The following is a 12,699-nucleotide window of genomic DNA, read 5'->3' on the forward strand; positions in this document are numbered from 1 at the left end:
AGGAACAATCACCCTACTCTGCATCAGTCATGTGTTACAATCTACTTTCGTATGTCTTTTGAATGCTACATGTACACAAATGAACTTGGCCAATAATTGTATATGCTACCCAGAAACATATGTCAGGAATTTCTTTGTGAGGCTGTTTGAAATATTAATCTAGAATTTTATTTGCTCCTTTTGGTGGTATTCATCAATCACAAGGCTCATTTAGGATATTTTCTTCAAAAGCTGCCAGCCTTATAGACCTGAGACAACAGAATTTTCATACAATTGTGTGACAATTTAGAGACCCGTTTCTCAGTTTTATCTCTTCACTTCTTTACCATTTGGATATCAGATCAGTTTCAAGTTCCTGTTGATTGATACATACACACATCTATATATAATGCATTAAGAGAATGCACTTCCAGCACATTTAACTCAGGCACATTGTTTTGTAGACTCCAAATGATGAGCTTCTGTTTGTATGGAAATATCATTGTAAATCATTAAGAGTTGGAGTTTGTTGTGTGTTATGTCCCCCAGCTTTGGAGGAACATTGCTAGCAGAAATTCAAAGTGCTGCATTTCTTTACCCCTCTGAATTTAAGTTAGAGGCATATGTGCTTAATCAGACTATTCCCCAAATAGTTTATTTTAGCTTTTGGTTCTGTGAACCACAAAAGTTTTGCAACAAAGTGAGAGCTATATGAATAGGAATTCTTCTCCCATAGACTGTGTTCACATTTTGAAGGGAATAGATTTTTTTGTGTGTGTTTGCTTGTTAATGGAGACAAATAAACAGATAGTACCAATGGTCTCTGCCTATCTCTTGCCTAGCCTTGATCAACTGGCCATGTTATATAGCAACTACAGCAGTTGATTACATGGAAAAGTAACATAAGATATATAGCTAGTATATTCCTCGTGGCTTTTTTAATGCTGTTGTACACTTGGAAATAGTAGGATGCAGTACCATGGGCCTGATCCAAAGCCCATCAATGTCAATGGAAAGACTCTTGCTAATCTCAGTCGATTTTGATCAGGTCATATATGAGCAGTCAGCTCTCCATGCAAATGGTTCATAGACAAAAATTTGAGAGCCACTGGTACATCACATAACTGTTTTGAGTAGCTCACCAAAAGTGCTGAAAAGAGTAATCCTCTTAGGCTTGATCTTTACATCTCATTTTGCAAGATCGGGCCTCAATGGAAACTATTTGAATGATTATTTATTTTAAAGAAATGACTTTCAAATAAACTCAAAACAAGTGAATGCACATTTCAGGGTTGTTTTTTTAAAATAAATATGCCACTACAATTGGTGTAAACTACCCTGCATCATTTGAGTTTGGTATTTGCAATCATAGGGCCAGACTGTGATCCTCTTACTCACACTAAGTAATACCTTGGTTGACTAGCAGTACTACTCAATTCATTGAATTCTGTGGTGGATAGGCTGCAATTCAACATGATTAAGAGTATCAGAATCAAGACCTCATATAACAAATAGGGAGTTGGCTAGGACTGGACAAGTAGCTTATTTGCCCATTAACCTCATTGCATCATAAGGCTGTGATTTAATTAAACTTAATTGTAGAATAAAAGCTACTTATACCAGTAAGATTATTTTGCCCCATATATTTTTACATGCCTCTCAAGTTGCACATAGAACACAACTTGGAAATATGAGGACATAAAAGAGGTGAGACTTATGGGACCAAGTTTAGAGGGAGGAGATTTGCACATAAAATCAGATCCATCTAAGCATCCACACTCTCCCCCTTAGCTCAGAGAAAGCACATTACCTGCTCTATCACTGGTACATATGGGTAAAATATCCTGATTTCCCTAAGAAATGGTAAACTCTCCTAGACCCAGAAAGTCATATATTTTGGCAGACAACTTCCAGACAAATATTTGAAACTCTTATTTCCCCAGTCACTAGAATACTATTTACTGAAAAAAGTCTATTAAACAGAAGATGTACAATTAAGAGATGGCTATTTGTCCACAGAGAAGGTGAAAATGCTGTATTTAATCTGAGTACTATAAATACATTTAAGACCATGTGTGAAAATTCTCAGACAAAGAGGTTCACCTTGATGGTTCGCAGAGCAATATTGCCACAATTTTTCCTAAGAGGTTCTGCAAGGGAGGCAGCTGTAAAATCTGATTGGGGCTCCATAGGGAAAGGTACCACATTAGTGTATCTCTTTGCCATACTGGTGCAGCTTCTCACCTAGAACCAGTCCTAAGTACAATAACTTACCCCTCCTCTGATAGCACCTCCATGAGGCAATGCAACTTCATACTGCCCTCAGTGTGAGACAGTGCCAACCCAACATGAACCAGCACAAACAGTGTGGTGCACAAGCCTGTACCACAGCAACAGCAATAGATGCTGAGGGTGTATGATATGCTGTAGCGCCTTGTGGAGTGGGGGGTGGGGGGAGGACAGAATCAACACTCTCTCATAATTGATGTCACATTACAGGAAAAGAATCCAAAGTGAGCCAAAGGTTCTCTCTAAGAAGCAAGAAAGGAGCCACCAATACTGAGAGCAGTGCCCCTGTCCCTGAGCAAAGAACTGTCATGATGACAAACACTGTCATTACCAGGTACCAACAGCAAGTAAAGGCAAAGCATTGTGGTACAGGGATTAAAGCATAGGTTTGCAAAGCCAGATATCTAGGGTCAAATTAGCATTCCCCCCTTCAGCCCCATACACCATGTAAAAGGTTTGGAGCACATAAGGGGCCTGGAAAGCATCAGATCTGGCTGGGGGAGGAGTCACTTCTTGCCAGAACTGAGCAAAACAGTCATACAAGCAATACTGCAACCTATAGGGCAGACCAATAAGACTGCCATGACTTAGACAGTTCCCTGGGGTGTCTAAATTATTGCAGGTTCTCTCCATCCTCTGGAAGTGCTCAGGATCAGGAGGGCCAATGGTAGCTAACAGCCATTTTAGCCCCCACTCTCCCTAGGCTGAGCTCTGGGCTGTATTTCTTAGGGGCACAAAACAGAATCATAGAATCATAGACTTTAAGGTCAGAAGGGACCATTATGATCATCTAATCTGACCTCCTGCACAATGCAGGCCAAAGAATCTCACCCACCCACTCCTGTATCAAACCTGTGTCTGAGCCACTGAAGTCCTCAAATCATGGTTTAAAGACTTCAAGGTGCAGAGAATCTTCCAGCAAGTGACCCGTGCCTCATGCTGCAGAGGAAGGCGAAAACCCCCCAGGGCTTCTGCCAACTGACCTGGAGGAAAATTACTTCCCGATCCCAAATAATCACACCCCTCCAGGAGCACCGCCAGGTTTTTTGCCGCCCTAGGTGGCAGAAGGTCCCGCCCCCAAAATGCCACTCCCGACAGAGGCAGCGGAAGGTTCCGCTCCTGAAATACCGCCCCCGACAGAGGCGGCGGAAGGTCCGGCCACCGCAGTCACTGCCCCCCAAATGTTAGTGCCCTAGGCGACCGCCTAGGTCGCCTAATGGGTTGTGCCGGCCCTGCACCCCTCGATTCTAGTATCAGCTCTCACAATGACCATGGCTATGTAATTAAGCTCTCTGTGCCTCAATTATCCCATTGTAATGTGGAGAGATATATGGGTAACGTGGGTATAGTGAGGCTTAATCAAGGGATGCTTATTAAGCACATTTTCTAGGGAGAAGTGCCAACAAATGTGCAGAGATGGTTGAGTTAGGATTATAGTTAGGATAGGAATCTGCTACCTGTTGTTTTTGTTCTCCAGCTTCATCTTTTTACCTCAATCTTCTCAGATCCTGTTTTCCTTGTCCTTGTTACTGTTTTTTGTTTTTTCTATTCATTGTTCTATTTTCTTTGTTGCCAGTTCTTTAATGCATGTTATCTTGTTCTCTCTAGCATGGCAGCAGGTACTGAGCCTCTCATTGCCATTGTTTTGTCTCAGATTTTTGAGATCTGAGAATAAACATTCTCCAGTATCAAGATAAACTAGTTTTATTGAACATGTCTGTTCCCAATGGATGTCTACACAAAGCTATTTAAAACTTTCAAAGTCCTGTCCTATTTGGCACTGGCCTTTTGTGTGTAAAGTCTGAGAAGGTTTCTATCCAGGTTATCTCTACTTCATTTATTCCAAAATTCAGGAACACAGACTGGAATTTTCAAGCACATTAGACCCATCTTCTAATAGGATTCACCGATAAAAGTAGAAACAACCAAATGACCAGAACACAAAATATTGAATGTATAACAAAAGAAGTCAGCACCATGCACTAGGTAATTTACTCCAAGTAGAATAGAATGTTTTACAATTAGACAGGGCCAAAATTATAATCAAATAAGTACTTGCAGCATTTTTATAATTGCACTTCTCTTCTCCATTTTTCATGGTATCACATGAGGCCCTCAGGCTTCTGCTAAGGCAGCTAGTGCTTTATTCAAGTTCAGTATATGCTATCAGTAAAGGTTAGCTTATTTTGCCTTTTACATAATTAAAAACAGGTATTTTTGCTTATTTTTTATTAAGCAATGCTCCAGGCCATGAAACACGTCCTTGTGAAAAGTTAGTGGCAACTGAAGCAATGACTAAAATGACTGCACTTTGCATAATGCCAGCAGTCAAAAAAAAAATAAAAAAATCTAAATAATACCAAACATTAATTGCTGGTCTTTTTTCATGTATCTCAGATACTTTAGAACATGTAATATTATTAGCTGCTTCTGTTCACTAGTAAATTAGCTCTGCAATCAGTAGGGGCAAAAGACAGATTTATAGTATATGAAAATGGTCTGTAAAAGATTCATTTTAGGATGAGCCAGTGTTGAAATTAGGTGCAGGCAAATTAGTTTGTAAACAATGAGAACCTTTGTCCATTTCTAGAACTTAATTTGAGCAAATCACTTTCCATTTATAAAATGTTTGTGTCCCACACTGTTTTAGTGAGTGCAATTATGTCTCTGTCTGATAATTGGCAAGAGCCAATTGACTGTAACAGCCTGCTATTTATAGCCAAAGGAGTCTCTTCAGCTGAAGTGGGAGAAGTCTGTGGTTTTGGAGGTTCTAAAACTGGCAGGTTTTAAAAGTGGGCCAATAAAAAGTGGTTCAGGCTGCCAAAGTCTGGTCTATACCATGTATCCAACTGCATTGAAAAGCCTTTAGCCCTGCAGAGCTGAGACATGTCAGGTTCAGCTGGATTATATTCCATCCTGCACATCATCAACAAAAATTATTAATTTAATTCCAATCTGTTAAACCTATCCAATGGTGTTGCTCCAATTGCTAAAGTATATTGCACTGAGGACGAGATTCTCACCTGCTGTAAGTTAGTGTAGCTCCACTGAAGTCAGAAGCTTCTGAGGGGATATGAAGTTCACAGAGCTACGCTAATTTACACCATTGGAGTATCTGGACTACATTCTTTTCCCAAAAATCACTGCTAATTTTTGTGACTTATAACTCTTTCTTCTCACTGCTATTTTCAGCAGAACGTGCAGTCACGTTAGTATGTTTTCTTCTCTTGCCACACTTTATTTTGCAAACAAATTCAAAGAGCAGGATGGTTCTATAATGGTGTGATAAATCAGTCAATTTTCACTTGGCAGAATAAAATTAACATTGCTATTACTTCATAATGGGGCCTGGCAATGGCTATGGGATTGATTTCGGAGGAAAGTTGATACATTACAATTGTGTTAATATTGAATTTTAAATAGAATGATGAATTGCAAATCAATACAATTATAAGAAGTGACTGGGGAAGAAAATCCTATATTGTTTTTAATTGTATTATTTTTCCTTGCTTCTACTTTAATAAGTTCACCTAAATAATATTAGTTACATTGTGGACACTTGTGCAGTTAAAGGGATATACCTCATATTGCTAGGGACAGAAAGAAGTTATTTTATCCTCATTTATATTCAATGTCAACAATATCTATTTCTCCATCCGCTTTATGCTTTGGTGTAAAGAAATGTAGGACCAAGATTTGAAGGCTCTTTTAGGTCCTGATCCTGCAATTGGATCCACATAGGCAAACCCTTGACTTTAATGATCTTAGTTCAGTAAAACCAAAGAGAGAGGGCTCTGGATGAGGACATTTCTGACATGATTCCCTCACAGAGTTGCTCTGAATTTGACTCTTTAGAGAGATGAGATTTACTTTTTCTCCCCACACAGAGTAGACTGTGAGGCCTACTCCTAAAGCTGAAGCCTCAAGGGGGATTTTCGTAAAGACTCTGCTTTCACACTGTCTCTCGCCCCTAGCAACCTTATTTCAGACTAATATTGCACAGTAACATTAACAGCATCTTCATCTAGAGGAATTTCTTTAGTGCAGATGTGGTGATAGTTAATCAAATATCCTATAAATCCCCAGAATGAAATACTGCTTCAAGATTAACAGAATGTGCTCAGTTCCTTGGGGGAAAATGTGAATAGCACTAAATACATCTTTTGCTCCAGAGGCGCAGTTTCATTAACCTTAGTGAAAGTCTCAAAATCATCCCCCAACCACTGTTTGAGAAACCACAAAAGTACTCAGAGAAGAGATGTGAATGTCCTTTGTTTGGGGCCCAATTCTGCTACCATTACTCACTGCTGGCTTATTTCACAAGCCTTCCCATCTTCAGAATGAAACCAGAGGACTTACAATCTTTATTCAAGTTGAGTAGAACTTCACCCAACAAGCAGCCCCATTGAAAGAAGGTGCTATGCAACATGAGTCTGGGTAATGGATATTAGTCTCCAGCATTATGAAAATATGTGTAGCTTTGATCCAGGTGGAAAAAAAGTCCACTCCTGCAGGTCAGCACAGCTTTTCACTGTGAACACACCACAGTTTTGGCATCATGTAAGACAAATTAGTGTATTTTCATCCATTTTGTACAAGAAGAATATTTTTCTCTTGTCACAGCAAGGGATTCTGGCCTTTTTTGTGAAATGTACCCTCATTTCGGGGTGGGGGGGCAGGGGGAATTAGTTTTTTGGGTGTGTTCAACCCACTAAATATTTCACATTATTGAAAAATAATTTTTTTTAGTCTTGAGAATTTGTTCCCTCAGCCCTGTATTTGCAAAATAGTTTATCCTTCCTTCCCTGAGAAACTGGAATCAATTACATTGAAAGCACACGTATCTGTGAAGGGATTTAGTTAATTTAGTGTATATCATTAGTTTCAGACCTTAAAAATAATTAAGGGTCAGGTTTTGCCCAATCTGTATGTTTCTTCTTTCCCCTCCCACCATTGTATCTTTGCATGATTCATGTAAAGGCCAGGAAGAATTGTAGTCAAGTGAATTCATTGGAACTATTCATGTGAGAAACTGTTATTCCAAATACGTAGGAACTGTAGAATCATTATCTATGTGAGACTTTCAAAGCACTATGCTAGCTAACAGTTAAGCCTCAGATTGTACAGCTTTACATATAGATAAGTGAAGTAAGGTGACATGATTTACATAAAACCACAGTATGAGTCAGTGGCAGAACTGAGAATAGAACCATAATTAGAGCTGTGCAAATAACTGATTTTTGGCTTTCTGGCCAAACTGAAAAATTTGGGGGATAGGGAGGATTGTTTCTGATCAACCCAAAATGAAATTATTTAGAATTTTTCAGCAAAGGAACAAAAGAGTTTCAGGTAAAATGAAACATTTAATTTGCTCCAAAACAAAATGTTTCATTTCATTTACGAGTTTTTAATCTTTTTTTTAAATGCAAATGAAATCAGATTTGAAACAAAAAGTCATTTAGATTTGTTGGATTTTTTTGTAACTGATGCAATTCAATGAAGTCAACACAAATTCACAAAATGTTTCAGCTGAACCAAATCTAATCAAATTTTCACGAGAAAAATTTCAGACAGATCTAACCCAGATATCCCGACAATTGGTTCCCCTGGCTCTAAATTGTTAGAAAACATTTACCAATGAAAATACCCCTACCACAGTGTAGTATGATTACACTAAAGCAAAACTCCCATCTTGCTGGGCTGGATCCTCCTTTCATGAGTCTCTGTGGACACACGTGGGCCATAGTCATGAATGAACATTTGTTCTCCTCTATGAAGACCTAGTCCTAGGCTTAGAGGTAGCTGCTTTTTCATGATCACAGTGTTTTTCTAATCTCTGAAAGACAGGAAGTCTTTGTATTCCATACTCAGTTTATCCTCATGAAAGTTATGCTCCAATGCAGCCCAAATGACAACAGCAGTGGGAAGGTCTAATAAATCAAAGCTGTATTTAATCAGTCTTTTGATCTGTGGAGTGCCTTTTCAGTCACTGCTAAACAACATGTTATGTCTGGGCAATGTAATTTCAGTCTACTAAAAATATGAGGGGTCCTTTTACAGCACCAATTTCAATTGAATACAGCAGGTGACACAAAAAAAAACAACAACTAGTGTAGTCCCAAGACTGGTGAGGCAGCAGTTTAGCAGGGGGTTGCAAACCTAATCATGTTTCAAACAAATTCATAGCAGCTGTTCTATGTAAGTCCAGAGTAGTAGCAATGAAGTTCTCATTGTTGCAAATGAATCTGTTATCCATTCCTTAGCAGTCCCTTTGCAGAAGAAGACTCAATTACAGCAGGAGCTCTAGCTTCAAAAGTATTTTCCTGAGCTGGGAACATCAATCATCCAATTTCTATTTAAAACTTTCATTGATTCACCATTTGGTTTCAACTTTTCTCGTGTTCTGCCCAATCTCTTCCTCTCCCTTCAGGGCCACTTAGTGTCTTCAAATCTCAGCTCAAAGTGTATCTTTTTTACTTCATTTTATGATCGGGGCTGAAACTGGGCAAAACAGCTAGTTGTTTTTCTACACTTTCTGCCTTTTTGCATTTTTCTGCAGAATTGTGCATAGTTTTGGTTTCTTTTCCATGTAATTGTGCATAATTTTCTAGTTTTGCTTTGAAAAGTTTGCAAACATTTGAATGTTGAGTATCAATATCTGAAGCCACATTTCATATAGAGTTGGGCAATTTTTTCCTGAGATGGTGATTAATTTGTCTAGAAAAGGATTACCTTGCAAACTTTGATCAACTTTTATGCAAATGGGCCTATTAATTTAATCAAAATATGCAGAACACTCAGATTCTGAGTAGGTTTACCTTTCTTTATATCATTTTAACATATTTCAGTACATTTAAACCTCTTTAGCAGCACTGTGCCTATCGTGCTTTTCACCTTCCAAGTGTTTTACAAACACGAACTAATTCACTTTAACACACTGTCATGAAGTGGATAAGTCTTATCCTTATTTTATAGGCAGCAGGAAAGTGATTTGCCCACAATCACAGATAGAATCAATATTAGACTTGGGAACAGAATTCATAAGTTCTTGGTGCCTCGTCTTGTGTTCACTCCATACCTTTCTTTAGCATTATGTGTTTAAGTTGCACAGTGCAGTTTTGGCCAGGCTGGCATATGTGGAGGAATCATTAGTTCAGTAACATCCACAGTAAATAGGGTGACGAGATGTCCTGATTTTATAGGGACAGTCCTGATTTTGGGGTCTTTTTCTTATATAGGTTCCTCTTACCCCCCACCACCTGTCCTGATTTTTCACACTTGCTATCTGATCACCCTAACAGTAAAGTACATACAAAGTCCATGGAGCCAATGATTTTGCAAAGAAAGAAATCCTCATGTGCTCTGAGATTCTAGCAACATGCTAGTCACTATAAGGAACAAATTCAATGGAAGCCCCAGAATGCCATTGAACTAGAACAGAATAGATACAACAAAATTTCAGCACAGACACTGCTAGGTACAGCCATTCACATGCTGTTTGGAAATGGGGAGATGGTCACTTGGCCAAACCACTCAAGATCAGGAGGAGTCCAAGCTGCTTTACACTTCCAAGGATGCCAGCCAACAATATAGGGGAAAAACAAGCTCTACTTGCATTCCTTAAAGAATGGGTATGGACCACAGCTTGAAAACCCTGAGTAATTTAAGCAATGAGTCATAGGAGTGTAAAAGGGAGAGACAGATTTGCCCGACATTTTCTGGGGCTGAAAAATGTGGGCAAAAGTTCTGTATGATTCTTATTTTGCCCAAATTGGTTCATTCATCATTAGTTCGACCTTTCCTACAGGTGCTGGACAAGTAGAAAATCACTCTATTACCAGTTAAGAGAGTACATCATTAACAAATCTGTCCCTTTAGGTTACACTCCAAAAGAGCTTTCCCTTTTTAAAAAATAGTCTTCAGAAATTCTACTCCCCTAACCCCTTGGTGCCAGTGGTTGGCACTAGCCTATTGCTGGCAATGCATTTCCTGCCAGGGATTAGACTATTAACAAGGTTCCTTACCTGCAGATTTAGGAATCGTGCAGTCTGGGATTTTAAATCATTCAGATTCTGCAAAGTCCTAATAATGCAACTTTGTCTTCCAGGGCAAAAGAGTTATAGAATGGCTTCCCTCTCTCCCACACCCACTCCACAGTAGATTACTTTGATGTTTTTCTCTTTTGGTGCATCCAACTAGCCAACATTAGTGAAGAAAAGGGAGGGGGAACATGTATTTCTTAAATGTTACCATGTTTTTCCATTTGTCTCTTTCCTTCTCTATCTTCTCTAATCTGGCTGACTACAGTCCCACATGTTTGATATAGTCTAGCTGAAACACAGTTGTTAACATCACATGATGGAAGGACGAAGGCCTGGATGGGTTTGGATTGAATATCGTCACTAAAGTTCATTTGAAGGTATGTGAGTGCTAACCAAACATCTTAGAAATGTAACATTGGACTGGAAATCTCTTGAGAATGGGCTCGTGTTTTGTATTGTACTTTACTGTTCTTGTCAGATTGAGAGTACAGTGCTACAAAAATATTCTCTCTTGTGATATTTTGGAAATTCTACTGCTGGTGCCAAATCTCAAAGTTAAGAGGGATACAAATATATATTTTATGCCATTTCAGACAGAGTTGTTGTGACTTATAATATCTGAATATATATTTATGCCAGACAGTAATAACAGACAAGATGGAATAGTCTGTGGGTTCAAGTTACCGCATTCCATGGCACTGTGTGGATGATGGGTATACTTCATGATGGCCTTTGCCCCCTCTCATCCTTTGGTCTGGTCCTTCAGTCCCATTCCTTCAGTTTCTGGTCCAGTGTTTCTCCAATTTGGGCCACATTCTTGAATTCTTAAATATCTTTATATTCTGTATTATATAACTTTTCTTCAGTCAGCTTTTAGCACATTACCTATTTATTTATGTAACCCATTCATTAACCATAAGCAAGCTTCAATTTACCCAGCTTATGCATTTATTTTTTTTACTGTTTATGCAGTTTTTCTGTCATGTTGTTTTGTGTCACCCTGTTCCTTGATCTTCCCAGTAAAAGGCTTCTGGTAATTACCATTTGTGGTTTTGCCTCAAAACTTCCAGCACTTTTGCATTTGTCTGTCAGTAATAATGCCAATTGAAGTAGACCAGCAATTCTATGTAAAAGAAGAATTCTAAGTTATCTTATCTATACTCATTTATTATGCATAATTACAAATCATTAAATATAGCTATCAAAGCTTTTAATCTTCTCATTTAGCAATTGTTCATATTTATATTTTAGTACCATATTCAGCATGTTATCCTATTCTACCCCTTAATCTATTAATGGGTAGGGAGTTGGAAAGCATTTATGATTCTTTAATGGCAACATTTCTTATTGTCTTTAAATATGGTGTGGGTAGGTGTGCTAATGCAACAGCGTCCCCTCTGGTCAGACAGAGTGTTGCACAGAGTCCGCTCGGTCTGGCAGGGTGGTCAATCAGCTCCTCTGGACTGAGTCCCCATGGTAGTGCCATTCTGGGCTATGAAGGATGTTAGCTGAAGTCCTGTTGGGCATACAGATTTCCCCTTATACTTGATGGGGTTAGCTTGCTCCTGGTTTTCAGAGATCCTTTGGTTCTTAACTCTCTGAGGAGTCTGTAGGGGAATGTAGGTCTACTCGCTTCACTGGCTTCCCGCTCAGGGTGCTTGAACCAGACAGATGGAATCAAGTTTCACCTCCTCCTGCAGTGACCTGAACTCCCTCCTATTTCCCTTAGTTGTGTAGGATTCTCCAGCCTGTACACTCAGTTGTCTCTTCTCTGGCGCGTTGTCTGTGGGTGGCTTCTTACCAACTTGCTGGCAGGACTTTTCTTCTCCAGACTGCTTGCTCTTCTGGCAGCCACCCCACAACTCTGCTTCTACACTTTTTTATTCTCCGAGCTGCTGTGAAGCTGCCAATCAGTCCTGGCTAGTGGTCGCTGCATTACCTCTTTTGTTGCCAGGCCAGCATGGGGTATATTACACCCTACAAAAATGGGTTTTTGATGGGCTTTTTTCATTCAAATCCAGTTTTATTTGTGAATTATTACAACAATTATTCATGAGAAATTTTCCTATTGCATTTTCAGAGGTGTCTCAATTTTAAGGCCTTTATATTTTAATGGTACCCTAACATTCCAAAAATGTTTAATAAGGAAAACTAATTTCTTAACTGCCATTTCTTTTCTCAAAGACAGCTTGTTATTTGATAGATGCTACATCCCCACGTACAGATCGTGTACATGCAAAGTGGGTAGTTTTTGCTTGTCGAACATAACATCCGCTGAAAGCTTACAGCCCACACAAGGCCAGGAGGGTCTGATTGACATCTCTTGTATTCTGATTTGGAGAATTTATCCTTTCAATGGCTAAGTAATTATTGATACTAGTGGATACAT

General features: G+C 39.0%; 1 long non-coding RNA gene across 1 annotated transcript in view; it reads left to right on the forward strand.

Annotated features, from left to right (window-relative positions):
* The first annotated feature begins 2,503 nt into the window (after nt 1-2,503).
* Nucleotides 2,504-12,699, forward strand: part of LOC120371587 — a 32,017-nt gene continuing 21,821 nt past the window's right edge. The window contains exons 1-2 of the long non-coding RNA XR_005584454.1: nt 2,504-2,602; nt 4,122-4,254. This is a non-coding gene — a long non-coding RNA (uncharacterized LOC120371587). The remainder of the gene's footprint in view (nt 2,603-4,121; nt 4,255-12,699) is intronic.

Source organism: Mauremys reevesii, linkage group 9 (genome assembly GCF_016161935.1).
Source record: "Mauremys reevesii isolate NIE-2019 linkage group 9, ASM1616193v1, whole genome shotgun sequence".
NCBI classification, from domain to species: Eukaryota; Metazoa; Chordata; order Testudines; family Geoemydidae; genus Mauremys; species Mauremys reevesii.